At 40.5% G+C, this 20,896-nt stretch overlaps 1 protein-coding gene across 2 annotated transcripts in view; it reads left to right on the top strand.

Annotated features, from left to right (window-relative positions):
- The first annotated feature begins 229 nt into the window (after positions 1-229).
- znf609a (zinc finger protein 609a) overlaps positions 230-20,896 on the top strand; it is a 190,006-nt gene continuing 169,339 nt past the window's right edge. For both annotated transcript variants that reach the window (XM_084169131.1, XM_084169132.1), the window contains exon 1: positions 230-677. The gene's annotated coding sequence lies outside the window, so the exon portion shown is untranslated. The remainder of the gene's footprint in view (positions 678-20,896) is intronic.

The following is a 20,896-nucleotide window of genomic DNA, read 5'->3' as shown; positions in this document are numbered from 1 at the left end:
CCGGACAACGCTGGGCCAATTGTGCGCCGCCCTATATATCAATAATGTAGCTATGTTTCTTTTTGCTGCCTCGTATTTACAATAAACCATATTGTTCCAGTAATGCCAATAATCATCCAAGGCATTGGAGACTCGTTCACCAAACATCCCCAATCCCCTCCAAAATCCAGTTCCGGTTCTTCTCAGCTAGTGGTGTACCTCCCCTAGCGGTTCAGGCCATGAATATCTCATTCCTGAATTTGCAAGTGACTCGTTCTGCTTGTTGGTTACATTGTATTCGCTCCGCTCAGCATTGACAGATAAACAGCCATTACGATATTTGAGATTCAGGGAAATCAAGTCCAGTAATAAAACTGGTGGAAACCACCGGAATATCGGAATTTACAATTCGGACTACAGAAAGGATGTGCTTTATTTCCAACCAGGCTTGAAACTTAATTTGAAATGCCCATCGTAACCGGTATTTTTCAATTTTCAACAGGATCTCTACGTGTGATGATGGCTGCAGTCCAGTGAATTGGCATTTCCTTTTCTCTGCTGTTGGATATCTTGGGAGCGCGTTGATTGATTTGTCTGTGTATTTTAGCACGTTGGGGGTCATCAAAGTGGTTTTAATTTTACTATCAGGATCTATGGAGTGTACATAAACATTCGTTGGATTGGTGTTGGCAAGAGGGGTAAGTTAACAACATTAAGTTTCTACTAGTGTAGGATTTTTTTTATATAACGTTTACTTACTTTAGAAACGCGGGACGTAACTAGCGCGTGAGCTAGCTTCCTTAGCTAATGCTAATCTGGAAAGGGTGCTACCTAACTAACAGTTAGCTTAGCTGGCTAACAACTGCTTTCATGCATTGCTTTGGCGAACCCCTCTTTGTCTGAAGACCCAGGAGGAGCAGTTATTTCAACACAAGCACCCATGAGTTATTCGACTCGTGTCCTAAATTGGTATTAACTAACGTTAGCCATAGCTAACAAATTATCCTAAGAAGTAGACATTTATGAAATGCCCAAATGTAATGTGTGCATTTGAGGGAATAACGTTTAGCCGCCATCTATTTTCATCTTGGACTCTGATGAGGATATTGTAGCAGCTAGTGGGAAATTAGCCATTTAACAAGCTGTTTTAAAGAGTCACGTTAATTGTAAGAGCATATATAGCTATTATTCCTTTCAATTTGCTAGTATAGCTATTCTATGCCAATGCTTGTGTACACTTGTCATCTGTTTCCCTAGGAAGTGACTTGATGATATTGCTATTCAACATTAGTTGGCTAACAGGGTGTCTATCATAAACCAAGCTAGTGTGGGCTTTTATTAGGTTGGCTCAGCCTTTTGCAAAGAACATACTGATATGCAGTGTGCCAGAGCATATGTCACAGTATTTGCCTGGACAGCCATGCTACTTGACGCTAGAAGGGCCAGGGTTAGTGGGTTCCCAGCCTACTGAACATGTTCCTTTTAGTTGCCTTCAGACATCTCTATATTTGATTGGATGACTCAAGTCAAGAGGCGTGGTGAAATCGCAATCAACCATCATCACATTTTATTCAATGCTATATTTTGTGATAACAATGCAAGGCAGTCTGGTTATTGTTACAAACCTGGCTCTCCCAAGGGAATTCGCTTCCTTGTAGCAGTGCTTATGGTTGCACATTTGCTGTCCTTGTTCTTGGTGACCTGAGTTTGAGCCACGCTCATAGATGTACTTCCCGTATGGTGGGGGTAGTGTAACGAACCTGGCATTGATAAGAGTCACCAATAACTACTCCCCCAAGAATATGTATTTTTTTTAACCATTGGCTACGGCCGCTGCCTCTCTTGGCGAGCTGGGTTCGTGGCACTCTCACCGTCTCCCCTGGATTGTTACGGTATTGTCAGTAGCGGTACGGGGATAAAATCACTAGGGAAGCCAAGCCAGAAAAAAAAGCCATATTAAACCCTATGTGTTCTGATAATTGTGTTGTTTGCTCTATAACCTGTTAGTTCATATGCCTTGCCACCATGATATATAGGCCTAAGGCCGAGACAATAAGAAGACACAGTGGCAGAAAAAAATCATCAAAAAACGTAGAGCAACATCTGTCTGGTTAAGTCCACAAAACATACTGCATGGTCAAGCAAGTTAATGTTTCAGACATGTTCAGACTACTAAACAACTATTGATTTAGAATCATAGAGTTGTCGCAAAAAAAAAGGAGCTGCCTCCACTATTCCAGCACCATTTCAATATTTAAACACCCATCAAATCACCTATGCTTAGTCTAATACAGTGACAACTAAAAGATAACAAAAACAATTTAGTCCAATCAACATAAGCTAAATATGATGTGGCTGTCCATGGTTCTGAATTCTATGTGTGTGCGTGCATTCGTGCAAGTAGAAAGAAACATGTCGACTCACCCTACTTGTAGAGAAACGCCAATGCCATCCTCCTCTCTTTCATGTTGACGAAACGGTCTATGACAGTACACACACTTAGTTTTTGTTGACCTAGGCTACCTGGCTAAAATGCTTGCTCGCTAGCCTAACTTCCTTTCATGCACAATGATGAGCCAGCTAGTTAAAATTAGCATATTACATCTAGCAACATATTGAACTTCCATCCCCTCAGGCTAGGGGCAATATATGAATTTATGGCTGGATCAGAATTGCCGTTATAATCATTGGCCAATACGGAGAATTAAGTAAAACCACAAGTCCAAATCCCTATCTCCATCCATGGCTAATTTAGGAAAGGGGCAATTTTAACTAGCTAGCTCTCCACCGGACACACACACTCAGTTACACGCTCGCTTACACACTTGATCTCTCTCCCTCTCATTCTCTCTCTTTTCTCTCCTCTCTCTCTATTGTCGAACTTCCTATAATTCAATATGTTTTTGTCTATCTTTTGTATGTCTTTGTCTACATGTTTATAACAAGCAATGGGAAGATAGCAGAACAGGGATGTTGGGGAATAATAACATATTGTACGAGATCTCGCTTTCATAATCATGTGAAACATCAATTACTATGGAAATGCTGGGATGGGTTTTTCTATGAAAATGATGTTTAATGCAACTATGATGTTGATACAATATGGATTACAATTATCATTCTGAATATAAAGGCTACACTCACTTCATGTTACACACTTACACTCAACCATGGAAATTAGCTGGGTTATTATTTATTTAGACACCACACATTATAGTCGTACTCTTACCCAGACATCATACACACTCACTAAATCACATCCAATATCACACACATCGACCTACTCAGATCTACTACACACATAATATCCTGACTCAATTTTCTAACATCTGTGGCATTGGCTCACAGGCAAGAAAAGAAAAAAATAAACATAAACACCTGTTGCTAGAACCTGTTTTTTGAATTCTAAACATCAGACATTTAAAATCTCTATTTTAGACTGTCATGATACCTCCTATGGCAGTATTTTACAAGCACTAATTATGGTAAATTTAGACTGAGAATAGTATCTAGTTATGGTAAGGGAAATAAGTATAGCCAGTTATAATTGTAACGGTTTAGCAGATTATAAGAAAAGACGATCAGTCTTTACGTGGCTAGAAGAAAAGGAATATAACATATACTGTTTACAGGAAACTCACTCTACATCTTTAGATGAAGTTGTGTGGAAAAAGGAATGGGGAGGTGAAATAATTTTCTGTCATGGACAAAGGAACTCACTCAAAAGGTGTGATGATACTAACTAACAAAAATGTCAATCCGAATGTGGAAACAGTCAGGAATGATCCGCAAGGAAGGTGGACCCTTTTGAATATGAAAGTGGATGAAAAACTGATTTGGCTCATTAATCTATATGGTCCAAATCAGGATCATCCACACTTCTTCTAAAATATTTATACCAATCTATTAAATTTATAGGCAACAAACGATCAAATCATTATAGTGGGAGACTATAACACAGTGTTAAGTACCTCAATGGACTGTAAAGGAAATCACTCTACAAACTATCAAAACGTGCCCTTAAGGAGATCACAAATATTATGGACACATTAGAAATAGTGGATATTTAGAGACTTAAAAAACCCTAACATAGTGAGATATACATGGAGGAGACTTAATCAAGCTAGACGTCTTGACTACTTTCTTGTCTCTTTCTCTCTTGCATCAAAGGTTAAAAAAGTATTGATTGGAGACAGAATGAGATTGGACCATCATTACATTTTACATTTTAGTCATTTAGCAGACGCTCTTATCCAGAGCAACTTACAGTTAGTGAGTGCATACATTTTTATTTATTTTTCATAATCTAATTGGCCTTCACATAACTCTTACAGAATTTCCTCTTGGATGGGGATATTGGAAATGTAATCAGTCTACTGGAGGACAATTTGTTCTTTAACTAAGACAAAATAATTCATAACTGAATTTTTCCAGTACAATATAGGTTCAGCAAATCCCCTTATTGTTTGGGATAACTTCAGAGGTCATTCAATTCAATATTCATCAGTAAAGAAAAAGCAGTTTCTGTCTAAAGAGACAAGACTAAGGGAGCTACAGGAACCAACAGTACAGGTAGATAGCAATAAAACCAGTACCACAGAGACACAAAACAAGTTAGAGGAAAAACAAAAAGAACTGGAGGAACTTATTCAAGAACAATCTAATGTAATATCTTACAAAAAAATAAAGCAAACTGGATGGAACATGGATAAAAATGCACCAAAAGCGTCCTGAATCTTCAACAAAGGAACGCAACCTGAAAGAATTAGCAGAAACTCTTTACTAAAGATGGAGTCATCCATGATTCTCTGAATTATATTTTAAGAGGAAGCTAAATATTCTAAGCATATGTTTTATTTTCCGTCTCCTCCTCACCCTCTGAATGACGATTACTGTATGGAATTATTTCCAAATAATAATACAAAATGAAAAATTAACAAATGCACAAAAAGAACAGTGCGAAGGCCAAATTACAGAGGAATAACTTTTTGAGGCTATTAAATCCTTTCAGTCTGGCAAACCCCCAGGGCTTGATGGCATACCGGTAGAGGTATATCAATACTTTTTTGATATACTCAAAGCTCCATTATTAGCTTGTTTTAACTACTATAGAAATGGTAGTCTGTCAGGTACTCAGCAGGAAGGTCTGACTTCACTATTATTAAAACAAGACCCGGATGGCAAATGTAAAGATCCAGTCCATCTAAAAAAACTTGAGGCCTCTTACACTTCAATGTTGTGATGCAAAAATTCTAACAAAATGAATAGCACTCAGAATTCAAAAGGTTTTACCAGGTATTGTTAATCCTGATCAGACAGGTTTTTTACATGGACGATACATTGGAGATAATACACGACAACTACTAGAAATAATAGAACAACATGAAACATATAAGAAGCAAGGCCTGGTATTCATAGCAGATTTTGAAAAGGCCTTTAACCTTTTCAAGCGTGAGTTTCAAATATCTCTAACGGTCGCCCCAGTGTGAGTAGTTTTATGCACGTGATGTCAGAATGCACTCACTGTTCCAAAATGTGATTGTTACGCAACAGGACAGTTAACCCTCGCTGCCTGCTAATTATCTATAGGCTATGTTTCAACTTGTCAATTTCAAATTATTTTCTAACAAGTTTGATTTTCTAACAGTTTGAATTTAGGTGTGTTCCGCCTCCTCATTAATTCACATAGAAGTAGCCCATTTCACTGTTCCGGACAATTTATGTGTGAGGCTTTACTGAGCCGGACAAACTTCTCTCTTCGAGGAGAACCCAAGCACTTCCCCAGTGTTTCCGCAGATCAGGTATGCAGACATTTGCACAGTCTTGCACAAACTGGCACATTTTCTGGCTGGCGTTCGCAATTGCCTTCATTGTTGTTTTCCTTACAAATAATAACTTTGTGTGTGCGTTCCTATCAAAGTAAGTGCCTTATTTTCTGTTTATCGTGTTGTCGTTTCTACTGTAGCATACAGTATCTATGGAGCATAATGTATTTACAGTTTTATTCACGTTTTCAAGTACTGGTGACAAATAATGCATTCCGATTATTGCGTAGATTGTAATGCACACCTATGATGTGTAAAATACTTTTTTGAAGGTTGTACTGATTATGATGAGCTAATGCTAAGCTATTTGCCAGCTATGTGTGGCGCCATGTTTGTTGACATTATACAATGCATTCTGGTAAACGTTGGTCAGACCAAAGATGTTATAAGAGGTAAAGGAATGGTTCACTTATCTTTGAGTAAACTTCCGGAAGTGAATGAAGGGAAGTGAATGATCGTAGACGACACACCCCCTTCAACATGCATACTGCAAACAGACCAAACTCATCTTGTCTCCTCTTATTATCGTTGGTTGATGAGGAAAAACAAACATGGTGGCGTGCACAAACTACCCATCGTTGGATTACTTTCGATTTATAGAAAGTGTTGTACTCAATTATTTGGATCAATGGTGAGCTCACCCGTGATATGATGAATTGTAAATAGTAATTGCAATTAGCTATTTCATATTGTGGTTTCTGCCAGCCGAGAGTTAGCTAAATATGACCGCTTGTGTTACGCCAATCTCTCCACAGTTAGCGCTAGGACTAATGTAGCCTACATTTTCGGTTTGGATGATTGTCTGTTATGCTGTCGCTACTTCTGTAAATGTCTGAACATTGCATCCAAAAATAAACTGGTCACATTCAGGACATAACCTTGTAAGGACTGTGTTTGTGCAAAATGTTTCTGTGAAAAAACAGTGTGGCCAGCTCAAACGCTGACTGTTGTGTCAATCGAAACTGGATGTTCTAAATAGGCGTTCTAATCATGCCGGTTTGAGCGTACGCTGCAGGGACCACTGTAGAATGATCACAGCCGTTTGTTGGTATGTGTGAAAGGTTTAATAATGTATGACTGTGTTTTATACAGTGGGGGAAAAAAGTACAACCTCAAACAGTCACACTCCAAACTCCATTATGGCCAAGACCAAATAGCTGTCAAAGGACACCAGAAACAAAATTGTAGACCTGCACCAGGCTGGGAAGACTGAATCTGCAATAGGTAAGCAGCTTGGTTTGAAGAAATCAACTGTGGGAGCAATTATTAGGAAATGGAAGACATACAAGACCACTGATAATCTCCCTCGATCTGGGGCTCCACGCAAGATCTCACCCCGTGGGGTCAAAATGATCACAAGAAAGGTGAGCAAAAATCCCAGAACCACACAGGGGACCTAGTGAATGACCTGCAGAGAGCTGGGACGAAAGTAACAAAGCCTACCATCAGTAACACACTACGCCGCCAGGGACTCAAATCCTGCAGTGCCAGATGTGTCCCCCTGCTTAAGCCAGGCCCGTCTGAAGTTTGCTAGAGTGCATTTGGATGATCCAGAAGAGGATTGGGAGAATGTCATATGGTCAGATGAAACCAAAATAGAACTTTTTGGTAAAAACTCAACTCGTCGTGTTTGGAGGACAAATAATGCTGAGTTGCATCCAAAGAACACCATACCTACTGTGAAGCATGGGGGTGGAAACATCATGCTTTGGGGCTGTTTTTCTGCAAAGGGACCAGGACGACTGATCCGTGTAAAGGAAAGAATGAATGGGGCCATGTATCGTGAGATTTTGAGTGAAAACCTCCTTCCATCAGCAAGGGCATTGAAGATGAAATGTGGCTGGGTCTTTCAGCATGACAATGATCCCAAACACACCACCCGGACAACGAAGGAGTGGCTTCGTAAGAAGCATTTCAAGGTCCTGGAGTGGCCTAGCCAGTCTCCAGATCTCAACCCCATAGAAAATCTTTGGAGGGAGTTGAAAGTCCGTGTTGCCCAGCGACAGCCCCAAAACATCACTGCTCTAGAGGAGATCTGCATGGAGGAATGGGCCAAAATACCAGCAACAGTGTGTGAAAACCTTGTGAAGACTTACAGAAAACGTTTGACCTGTGTCACTGCCAACAAAGGGTATATAACAAAGTATTGAGAAACTTTTGTGATTGACCAAATACTTATTTTCCACCATAATTTGCAAATAAATTCATAAAAAATCCTACAATGTGATTTTCTGGAATTTTGTTTCTCATTTTGTCTGTCATAGTTGACGTGTACCTATGATGAAAAGTACAGACCTCATCTTTTTAAGTGGGAGAACTTGCACAATTGGTGGCTGACTAAATACTTTTTTCCCCACTGTATATAAATGCCTGGATTTTTTCAATTTAGGTGAGTCTCTTATTCAATGGGTAAAAGTAATGTATAACAAAAGCACTAAACCTCTCTCTAAAAGCTTCACTTATACAAAAGTTTTACTTGAACCCAAAATGGTTCTCAAGGAGATTACTAAGAAAAGCTCATCCCTTGTTTAAAAATGGCCTTTGTGCAGTTTGCTATGTCTCATTTTAGATTAATTGAAAATGAAATCTTGTTCAAACTATCTCTCTTTTTCAAACAAGCAATGCAGAGCTGGTTACAATTTCAATTTCATCCCCCAGAAAAGATAGAACAAATATTATGGTTGAACTCAAATGTGCTGGTTAATAAAATACCTGTATTTATGGAAAGGGTGTTTGAAAAGGGTACTTTGTTTTAAATTATATTGGAATGGTAGAGTTATGTCTTTCATGGAGCTATCGGAATTGTATGGGAAGGTCTGCTCAATCCAAGATTACAACTAATTGATTACAGCATTACCCCAAAAATGGAGGAGGCAAGTGGCAGTGTGAGGAGGTAGGGAACTGGTCTGTCTGCCCAATATAAATGATCAAAACAGGCAAAGGAACAAAAATAGCATAAATAAATGACAGCTGTGCCATACGGATTGCAAAATAGCTGGGAAGACATTTTTCATGTACCAATTCCATGGCACAGGGTGTATGAGTTGATATATAAAATGACGCATGATTCAAGACTTCGTGCTCTTCAGCAAAGAAATGGTACAGAATTCTTGCCATCAACAAAACGTTGAATATTTGGGGCATACGATCATCGCAGCTCTGCAGATTTTGTTGCGAGGATACAGAATCAATAAACCATTTGTTCTGGTATTGCCCACAGGTAGCCATCACAGCATAGTTGAAAGATACAGTGCATTCGGAAAGTATTCAGACCCCTTTACTTTTTCCACATTTTGTTATGTAACAGACTTATTCCAAAATTGATTAAATAGTTTTTTCCCACTCATCAATCTACACACAATACCCCATAATGACAAAGCAAAAACAGGTTTCTATACATTTTTGCAAATGTATTACAAATAAAAAACTGAAATATTACATTTACATTAGTATTCAGACCCTTTACTCAGTACTTTTGTTGAAGCACCTTTGGCAGCGATTACAGCCTCAAGTCTTCTTGGGTATGACGCTACAAGCTTGGCACACCTGTATTTGGGGAGTTTCTCCCATTCTTCTCTGCAGATCCTCTCAAGCTCTGTCAGGTTGGATGGGGAGCGTCGCTGCACAGCTATTTTCAGGTTTCTCCAGAGATGTTAGATCTGGTTCAAGTCCGGGCTCTGGCTGGGCCACTCAAGGACATTCAGAGACTTGTACTGAAGCCACTCCTGCGTTGTCTTGGCTGTGTGCTTAGGGTCGTTGTCCTGTTGGAAGGTGAACCTTCGCCTCCAGTCTGAGGTCCTGAGCACTCTGGAGCAGGTTTCAATGAAGGATCTCTCTGTACTTTGCTCCGTTCATCATTCCCTCGATCCTGACTAGTCTCCCAGTCCCTGCTGTAGAAAAACATCCCCACACCATGATGCTGCCACCACCATGTGTTACCGTATGGATGGTGCCAGGTTTCCTCCAGACGTGACGCTTGGCATTCAGGCCAAAGAGTTCAATCTTGGTTTCATAAGACCAGATAATCTTGTTTCTCATGGTCTGAGAGTCCTTTTACTGAGGAGAGGCTTCCGTCTGGCCACTCTACCGTAAAGGCATGATTGGTGGAATGCTGCAGAGATAGATGGTTGTCCTTCTGGAAGGTTCTCCCATCTCGACAGAGGAACTCTGGAGCTCTGTCAGTGTGACCATCGGGTTATTGGTCACCTCCCTGATGAAGGACCTTCTCCCCCGACTGATGTACAGTATGTCAACTTAACTCCTGGTTCATCTGTGTGTTGAGTGGAGTTGAAGGAAAAGGCTGATGTTTGCTTACTCCTTTGCCATCTTCTCATGTCTTTTCTTGGAACTCCATCCATACACACACATAATCTGTAACATACTCTGTTTCACGGAAACATGGCTTTCTCTGGATATACTGTCTGAGTCGGTCCAGCCAGTTGGGTTCAGACAGGAATAAATATCACTCCGGGAAGCAGAAGGGCGGAGGTGTATGTTTTATGATTAACGACTCATGGTTTAATTGTGATAACATACAGGAACTCAAGTCCTTTTGTTCACCCGACCTAGAATACCTCACAATCAAATGCAGACCGTATTATCTTCCAAGATAATTTTATTCGGTTATAGTCACGGACGTGTATATCCCCCCTCAAGCCGATACCACGACGGCCCTCAAAGAACTTCACTGGACTCTATGCAAACTGGAAACCACATATCCTGGGGCTGCATTTATTGTAGCTGGGGATTTTTACAAAGCAAATTTTAGGAAAAGGATGCCGAAGTTCTATCAACACATCGACTGTAGTACTCGCGCTGCTAAAACACTCGACCACTGCTACTTTAACTTCCGGGATGCATACAAGGCCCTCCCCCGCCCTCCTTTCGGCAAATCTGACCACAACTCCATTTTGCTTAGGCAGGAACTCAAACAGGAAGTTTCCATGCTTAGGACTATTCAACACTGTTCTAACCAATCTTAATCCACGCTTCAAGAGAATAATATCGACGTATATACTGTGACTGAGTTTATCAGGAAGTGTATAGGAGATGTTGTACCCACTGTGACTATTAAAATCTACCCTAACCAGAAACCGTGGATAGATGGCAGCATTTGCACAAAACTAAAGCGCGAACCACCGCATTTAACCATGGCAGGGTGACTGGAAATATGGCAGAATACAAACAGTGTAGTTATTCCCTCCGCAAGGCAATCAAACAGGCAAAACGTCAGTATAGGGACAAAGTGGAGTCGCAATTCTACGGCTGAGAAGAGACGTATGTGGCAGGGTCTACAGACAATCACAGACTACAAAAGGAAAACCAGCCACGTCGCAGACACCGACGTCTTGCTTCCAGACAAGCTAAACACCTTCTTTGCTCGCTTTGGGGATAATACTGTGCCACGGACGCGGCCCGCTATCAAGGACTGTGGGCTCTCCTTCTCCGTGGCCGACGTGAGTAAGACATTTAAGCGTGTTAACCCTCGCAAGGCTGCTGGCCCTGATGGCATCCCTAGCCGCGTCCTCGGAGCATGCGCAGACCAGCAGGCTGGTGTGTTTTTACGGACATATTCAATCTCTCCCTATCCCAGTCTGCTGTCCCCACATGCTTCAAGAAGGCCACCATTGTTCCTGTACCCAGGAAAGCAAAGGTAGCTGAACTAAATGACACTCGCCCCGTCGCACTCACTGCTGTCATCATGAAGTGCTTTGAGAGACAAGTCAAGGATCATATCACCTCTACCTTATCTGCCACCCTAGACCCACTTCAATTTGCTTACTGCCCCAATAGATATCACAGACGATGCAATCGTAACATAACAGTAGTAGGCTTGATTACCAACAATGACGAGACAGCCTACAGGGAGGAGGTGAGGGCTCTGGGAGTGTGGTGCCAGGAAAATAACCTCTCACTCAACATCAACAAAACAAAGGAGATGATCGTGGACTTCAGGAAACAGCAGAGGGTGCACCCCCCCTATCCACATCGACGGGACCGCAGTGGAGAAGGTGGAAAGCTTCAAGTTCCACGGCATACACATCACTGAGAAACTGAACTGGTCCACCCACACAGACAGTGTGGTGAAGAAGGCGCAACAGCACCTCTTCAACCTTAGGAGGCTGAAGAAATTTGGCTTGGCACCTAAAACCCTCACAAACTTTTACAGATGTGCAATTGAGAGCATCCTGTCGGGATGTATCTTCGCCTGGTACGGCAACTGCACCACCCGGAACAGCAGGGCTCTCCAGAGGGTGGTGCGGTCTGCCCAACGCATCACTGGGGGCAAACTACCAGCCCTCCAGGACACCTACAGCACCCGATGTCACAGGAAGGCCAAAAAAGATCATCAAGGACAACAACCACCCGAGCCACTGCCTGTTCACCCCGCTATCATCCAGAAGGCGATGTCATTACAGGTGCATCAAAGCTGGGACCGAAAGACTGAAAAACAGCTTCTATCTCAAGGCCATCAGACCTTTAAATAGCCTTCGCTAGCACATTAGAGGCTGCTGCCTATATACGTAGATCAGAAATCACTGGCCACTTTTTAAGAAATGGAACACTAGTCACTTTAATAATGTTTACATATCTTGCATGACTCATCTCATATGTATATACTATATTCTATACTCTTCTACTGTATCTTAGTCTATTCCGCTCTGACATTGCTCGTCCATATATTTATTTATATATTCTTAATTCCATTGCTTTACTTAGATTTGTGTATTGGGAATATGTTGTGAAATTATTAGATATTACTTGTTAGATATTACTGCACAGTTGGAGCTAGAAACACAAGCATTTCGCTACACCCACAATAACATCTGCTAAACACGTGTATGTGACCAATAACATTTGATTTGATTAGGCGTCTATTTGTTTACTGTGAAGTGTGATACCGCCCACTCACACCTCTCATTGTTGAGGTGTTGCTGCGAGTTTGCAATCCTGTTTGACTCGAGAATAAAAAGCCCACACGTGTAGGTATGAGGGCTAATGAAGAACATTGTGAATAATCTTGGACATGGATATTAACTTATTTGTTGTAATCAGTAGTCAGAGATCATCATTGAAAAGAGAGAAACGTAAGTCCTTTAGGCCTATTTCTGTCATTGTAGAAATGTATTCTCCACCGTATCCATCCTCAAAGTGAAAGCAATCTTTATTCTCAGAGGGCAAACCATGCCCCTTACGCCTATACCTAGATGTGGGCCCTAAGCTAAATAGATTTCAAAGTAATTTATTGTATTTCTCTAGATTCCTCGCCTTGCTGTTGTTTGAAAACCATTTCAGAGACACTTTGAATTCAAGACATTTATGAAAGTACATCATGCTTACCTACCCTTTTCACTCTTTTTTTTATGTCTATGATGTTCTTTGTCAAAAGGCCTAAATGCTTCTCACTGACAAAGGGAACCATTGCAACAGCTCTATGATTCATGAACATGGCCTAATGTTTGTTCACCTCCCAGATAGTGATGGGGGGGAAAAATGGTATACATTTACATATCGCAATATTATATTGAGCAATATATTTGGAACATCAAATCGCAATAAAATCGCATTATCGAATCGCAATACATATAGAATCGTGAGCGTCGTGAGAATCGCAAAACATATACCATCGGGACCTAAGTGTTGTAATAATGTCGTAGCGTGAGGTCCCTGGCAATTCTCAGCCCTACTTCCTAGACCATGACCATTGCATGCAACGTTGATTGATTGCATGAATAAAAATATAATGATCAAATCAAATTTTATTTGTCACATGTGCCGAATACAACAGGTGTAGGTAGACCTTACAGTGAAATGCTCACTAACAAGCCTTGGGATAGTTATGGAGTTGTTGAAAATGTAATCTTGAGGTGTCATCAGACATATGATAGGCTACATTACGCTGTTGTCATGTTCTCTTATTATTGTAACAGTGTTTTTTTTGGGCCAGTTCATGACCTCATTTATTTTAGTTGAGACCTATGATCTGATTAAATCACTCAAGTGGTGCAAAACAAGGCCTTTGATGCCTGAGGTGATGTTAGGATGAAGGTCTGCTAAGTCACCCCCTTTTGACATACTGCCTCTTGGCTGAAACCCAAGTGGCCTCTGGAAGAGGAGATTTGTTGTCAGAGGAACAAGGAATCTGAAATCGCCCAATCTCACTGCACATCTGCTGGCTCCAATTCTGAGAGGAAGACCAAAGAACAAGCCACTAATGTTTTGGAATGGCGGGCCAGTACTGAGCCTCCTTTTTGTCTCCGGTTTTGTTATCTGAGATCTGCCTGTCAGCTCAAAGTTTTAGTGCAGTCCATAAGGGCTTCTGCTACCCAAATTTACCTGCTAAGCCCTGGTGTTCTTAACTGAGAAATTCTCTGTTCTCTTGTCAAAAACAATTCCCTTAATCGCTGGCTCTGAATGAGGCAAAAAGATTGTACCCGATATCCTTTCCCTTTTGGGTTACCTGAGGTAGAAAACGACACTGAGAAAAGCAACCCCAGGCTTGTGTATCTCCGATCCGTTAGTCACAGCAAATTGAATTTAGGATGAGAAGGATAAATATACAGTTGAGGTCGGAAGTTTACATACACCATAGCCAAATACATTTATACTCAGTTTTTCACAATTCCTGACATTTAATCCTAGTAAAAATTCCCTGTCTTAGGTCAGTTAGGATCACCACTTTATTTTAAGAATGTAAAATGTCAGAATAATAGGAGAGAGAATGATTTATTTCACCATTTGTATTTATTTCATCACATTCCCAGTGGGTCAGAAGTTTACATACACTCAATTAGTATTTGGTAGCATTGCCTTTCAATTGTTTAACTTGGGTCAAACGTTTCGGGTAGCCTTCCACAAGCTTCCCACAATAAGTTGGGTGAATTTTGGCCCATTCCTCCTGACAGAGCTTGGTAACTGAGTCAGGTTTGTAGGCCTCCTTGCTCGCACACGCTTTTTCAGTTCTGCCCACACATTTTCTATAGGATTGAGGTCAGGGCTTTGTGATGGCCACTCCAATACCTTCACTTTGTTGTCCTTAAGCCATTTTGCCACAACTTTGGAAGTATGCTTGGGGTCATTGTCCATTTGGAAGACCCATTTGTGACCAAGCTTTAACTTCCTGACTGATGTCTTGAGATGTTGCTTCAATATATCCACATAATTGTCCTTCCTCATGATGCCATCTATTTTGTGAAGTGCACCAGTCCCTCCTGTAGCAAAGCACCCCCACAGCATGATGCTGCCACCCCCGTGCTTCATGGTTGGGATGGTGTTCTTCGGCTTGCAAGCAACCCCCTTTTTTTTCCAAACGATGGTCATTATGGCCAAACAGTTCTATTTTTGTTTCATTAGACCAGAGGACATTTCTCCAAAAAGCACGATCTTTGTCCCCATGTGCAGTTGCAAACCGTAATCAGGCTTTTTTTATGGCGGTTTTTGAGCAGTGGCCTTATGTCGATATAGGACTCGTTTTACTGTGGATATAGATACTTTTGTACCTCTTTCCTCCAGCATCTTCACAAGGTCCTTTGCTGTTGTTCTGGGATTGATTTGCACTTTTCGCACCAAAGTACGTTCATTTCTAGGAGACAGAACGCGTCTCCTTCCTGAGCGGTATGACGGCTGCATGGTCCCATGGTGTTTATACTTGCGTACTATTGTTTGTACAGATGAACGTGGTACCTTCAGATGTTTGGAAATTGCTTCCAAGGATGAACCAGACTTGTGGAGGTCTACACAATTTTTTCTGAGGTCAACTTAGTGTATGTAAACTTCTGACCCACTGGAATTGTGATACAGTGAATTATAAGTGAAATAATCTGTCTGTAAACAATTGTTGGAAAAATTACTTGTGTCATGCACAAAGTAGATGTCCTAACCGACTTGCCAAAACTATAGTTTGTTAACAAGAAATTTGTGGAGTGGTTGAAAAATGAGTTTTAATGACTCCAACCTAAGTGTATGTAAACTTCCGACTTCAACTGTATCTGTGTAATCAGACTAGCGTTTTTATTAGCGTTGCCTATGCCCACAAAGGCCTTTTGAGAAGACCTTATTTGAAAGACTGAAGTTGTTTTCACTGCAGAGCCGAGCTAACTGTGAGGTGCAGCCTAAATTCTGCATACTCTTTTCCCTAAGCCTCTGTTGGAGTAGGCTACAGAAAGAAAAAGGCTGTTGAGAATGCCGAGATGAAGGCTTATTGAAGTGACTAGCATATGTAGGCTGATATGCAATCAATTGCAGATGGTGGATTTCCAGATGACGCTTGTGCGTTTTGATTTGCAAAGCAACATACTGGAAGGAGTTGACACTTAAAAAGCCTAGAAACTGGCATTCCCACTGCGTGACACATTTTCTCACCGCAAACCTAGTTGAGAAATCATCCGGCGCACGCAATCAGACTGGCAATTCCTATACAACCTAGGATTGAGGATAAACAATGCCATTTGAGAAGCTTTCAAAGACGTTTGACAAAAATCAAGCTCCTTTCCATTTCCCACGGGACTTCCCCAGTGAACCGAGAATTTAAAACAGTGGTTGCGTGACAGAATGTAGGCCTTGCCTAATGCTAACAGCATTACAGTGTATGCTAATGGCCCGTGGGACTGTGTTTTTATTTTTGTATGGGGTTTACCATTTTATTGTATTTGCCGTTTTAACTTTGATAGAACTTTACGCTCAAAGAAGCATTAGGTATACACTACCAGTCAAAAGTTTGGACACACCTACTCATTAAAGTTTTATTTTTTTATTTTTACTATTTCGACATTTTAGTCATTTAGCAGATGCTCTTATCCAGAGCGACTTACAGTTAGTGAGTGCATACATTTTCATACTATTTCTTACATTGTAGAATAATAGTGAAGATATCAAAACTATGAAATAACACATATGGAATCATGTAGTAACCAAAAAAGTATTAAACAAATCAAAATATATTTTATATTTGAGATTCTTCAAATTGCCACCCTTTGCCTTGATGACAGCTTTGCACACTGTGTATATGGTAATAATATGTATAAATGTATATGGGTAATAAGAAAAGTTGAGGTGCGCCAGCAGTTTTGCGGCTCTATACCTCCATGGCCTCCCAGCTCCAAAACCCTTTCTCACCAATACAAATGAGAGAATAATCAATACTTTTCAATAATATGGAACAATAAAATGGATATTTTGTGTACTATAGGCAATGTCACATAGCCATAGGCCTAGGCCTAAAACCTGGAGGGTAAATCCCATGTAGACTATAGGCTACAAAGGGGAATAAAGTTGGGAAGTGAGACGTCAAGTTATCGAATTATGGTAATTTTCCAGGCCTGTTTTAGGCCTACAGGATTTTTTTATCTAGGCTTAGTCCTAACCTAAACTCTTGTATTCATAGAAAACGCTTGAGGCTAAATGATGGAGACATTTTTGGATGTTTGAATTGATTCAGTAGGCTAAATATAATTTTTTTGGGAAGAAAGGTTTAACTAGGGCTTAAAAAGGATGATAGAATGCTGGTTCCCTAATGGTTTCCCTTCTGATAAATTTGCCAAGTGATAGGCCTACTCTGTGGTATGTTCTGTCTCGGTTACATATTGGATAATTTTGATGATGTTGATTTAAACATGGCTCTATTTAACCCCCCCCCCCCGAGGAATGTATTAAGGGTCGTGCCGCTACACGTCGTTGGTACTGAAGACTAAACTGTGCTACTGATAGTATACCTTCACAGAAGATCGGTTGCACTGGAATGAGCCATCAAACCAGATAGGATTTATGTGCTCAAAGGGGACTGCCTGAGATCCCAGAAAGGGCAAGAGCTGAGCTAGTACTTGAAGCGAGCCAAAACTTAAACCCAACTCAGAAAGTTCACGATGCCCTTTAAGTGTAACAGTTCATAAAGCATTCTTAAAGTGGATATGAAGCTGAGGCATAATCATGACATGATTTCCGATGTGTTCTGCATGATGTAGAACGGTTCATGATGTGTTCTGACGTGTGCTAAGCGGTGCCATTTTTATTTCATATCTGAGCCAGAAAGAAAAGTGATCCTGTAGAGCAGTAGCCTATAGGACGCGTAGGCCTTCTATGTGTCATTATTCATTTGGCTAGGCCTGTGCATTCATTCATGATTTAAGCTAGGTCTATTTCAGTTAGCCTGGTTTCTTACATGTATTAAAAGGTGATGGTAAGATTATACATTGCACACATTCGAAATGGCATAATTGTTCATTTTGTTCTTACCAGCCTTTTAGATTAGTGATTTTGAAGACTAAAGAGAGATGCTGCAATGGCAAATGAACACATAGTGTGTGTTCTTTGTGTTTCAGGGTGTTTTCACACTTGTTCCCTTTCAGCCAATTTTTCACTTCGGTTCGCTTAATTGTTTGTGCTGTGTGAACACGCCAAAGGGACTCAGACCCCTCAAAAGAGCCCCGAAGTGAACCGAACTGAGACATCTCAAGAGATGGTCTGAGTTCGGTTCACTTGAATTCTGTAGTTTGTTTCTCTTTTTTTTAGTGCAATGTGAACACAGCTCTCCAGGTTCACTTATCATTATTTCCACACCAAGCACTACAGGCTACTGCAACACCGTTTCCCCTGCTGTAGCCCCTCACATTAGTGCCACAAAAAAAAAAAAGATGATGTGAAGATGATCTCTGAAGAGACCTGAAAATAGCTGTACAGCGACGCTCCCCATCTAACCTGACAGAGCTTGAGAGAATCTGCAGAGAAGAATGGGAGAAACTCCCCAAATACAGGTGTGCCAAGCTTGTAGCGTCATACCCAAGATGACTCGAGGCTGTAATCGCTGCCAAAGATGCTTCACCAAAGTACTGAGTAAAGGGTCTGAATACTTATGTAAATGTGATATTTCAGTTTTGTATTGCTTTGTCATTATGGGGTATTGTGTGTAGATTGATGAGGGGAAAAAAACAATTTAATCAATTTTAGAATAAAGCTGTAACGTAACAAAGTGGAAAAAGTCAAGGGGTTTGAATACTTTATGAATGCACTGGGTGTACAATTTTGAATTACAGCATTATTTAATCTGCAATTATTATTCTGCTATTGATTCTGTTACCAATAATATTTACATGTTAATAGTATCTTCTGATTACAATTGTTATGTCTCATCTTTTAACTAGAACCCAGAGTGCATTGAGTGAATGTTGGAAAAAGATCTGGGTTCCTTTCTAAAACATAGCAATGTGAATGCAAAGTAGAATCGGACCACAAAATAGGTGAAGTAAACTGGCAAAAGAGTTGAGTCCTCAATCAAAAACAAGGGCAGTGTCAATACAAAGAGAACAGAGTTATTTGGCTTTTTTTTTTTTTTTTTTTTTTTAGGACTTGGCAAGGCTTTCTTTTGACAAACCATTTTCGTAAAGTTTTACTTAACTATATCACAATTACATCCTTGCCGTCTAGGTGTCTGAAACCTGTATCCTTTGTGCTTTCAATAGCCCACTATTTTAGTCTGGCTCTCTCTCTCGCTCTTGCCTTAGCAGTGCTGACCTGTATGCCCCTGCGCTTAAAGGGAAGGTAGCGTAAACATAACCAGATATAACATATGGATTTGCATTAGTATATGCATTAAAATTCCCAATGCAAAGTTACACCTCACTTTACTATTTTTCTATTTATTACATAAATCTGATCAGAACCGATCAGAATTCTGAAGTCATAACAGATTTTTTGGGGGAGGGATGATACGTCATTAAGAGGACCTAGCCAGCCAGCCTATTCCCTACAACGGAAACTCCAACAGAAATATCTTAAAATGTATAACTTCAAATTAAATCAAATCGTGTGCACTCATGACTACTGGTTTCAAAAACATTTTCAGCTAACTTACAAGCAAAAACTTTATTAATTTACTGTTATAAATCAGCTTGCAAGGATGCTAGCCTGCTAACGTTAGCCCTACTGAGCCACACTAAAGTAAACCAACGTTTTGGAAACTCATAATGCCATCTAACCAGTAATCAAAATGGAGCGTGGCCATGGGCGAGGCCAATGGTGCAGTTGCCGACCGAAGATTTTAGAGGCCCTCCTGTTGGCTGCAGAGACAAAATTGAACTGTTTTAAAGCACAATTCCTGCAATTCTACACATTTTGCCATGAAGTGGAAAGAATTTTCAGTTTTAAAGCTAATTTCCTGCAATTCTACACATTTTGCCATGGCTTATGCCATCTGAGTGAACCAAACATTATAACAAAATCAATGCAAAGCTGTCATCAAGCCAAAGGGTGGCTATTTGAAGAACCTCAAATATAAAATATATTTAGATTTGTTTAACACTTTTCTGGTTACTACATTTACATTTTTACATTTTAGTCATTTAGCAGACGCTCTTATCCAGAGCGACTTACAGTTAGTGAGTGCATACATTTTTCATACTGGCCCCCCGTGGGAATCGAACCCACAACCCTGGCGTTGCAAGCGCCATGCTCTACCAACTGAGCTACATGATTCCATATGTGTTATTTCATAGTTTTGATGTCTTTACTATTATTCAACAATGTAAGAAATAGTACAAATAAAGAAAAACCCTTGAATGAGTAGGTGTGTCCAAACTTTTGACTGGTAGTGTAATTTGTTTTCAGCACTTTTGTTTCCATGACTGATCAAAACTTGTTTTCTCATGGCTTCCGCTTGTCCCTCTTCAGCAGACATATGGTGACCAATATGTTTGGAACATCGAATCGCAATAAAATCACGTTATTGAATGGCAATACATATAGAATCGGGAGATTCGCTATAAATATCATATCGGCACCAAAGTATCATGATAATATCGTATAGTGAGGTCCCTGGCTACTCCCAGCCTTACTGATAAGTGCCTAAATTGGAAAGCAGTGGCTGTACAGTACCATGCTATAATTAAAGGCAGAGCTCAGGGTCTGCAGTATTCCAGCACTGTATGGGTTTTGACTGAGAGCTGTTCTGAACTTGAGCACCACACGCGACAATAAGTTGCCCTCATGTTGTCGGAATGAGGGAAATGCTGAAAATTAAGAGGACTTGATGTATTTTGAAGGATGAGACATTGAGACAGTGCTCAAAACTGCTACCAAACCACTTTGACTTGGTAGTGCGA

Source organism: Coregonus lavaretus (genome assembly GCF_964263955.1).
Source record: "Coregonus lavaretus genome assembly, chromosome: 9".
Lineage (NCBI taxonomy): Eukaryota > Metazoa > Chordata > Actinopteri > Salmoniformes > Salmonidae > Coregonus > Coregonus lavaretus.
Note: the sequence above shows the minus strand (reverse complement) of the source record. Positions and strands in the feature narration are given on the sequence as shown.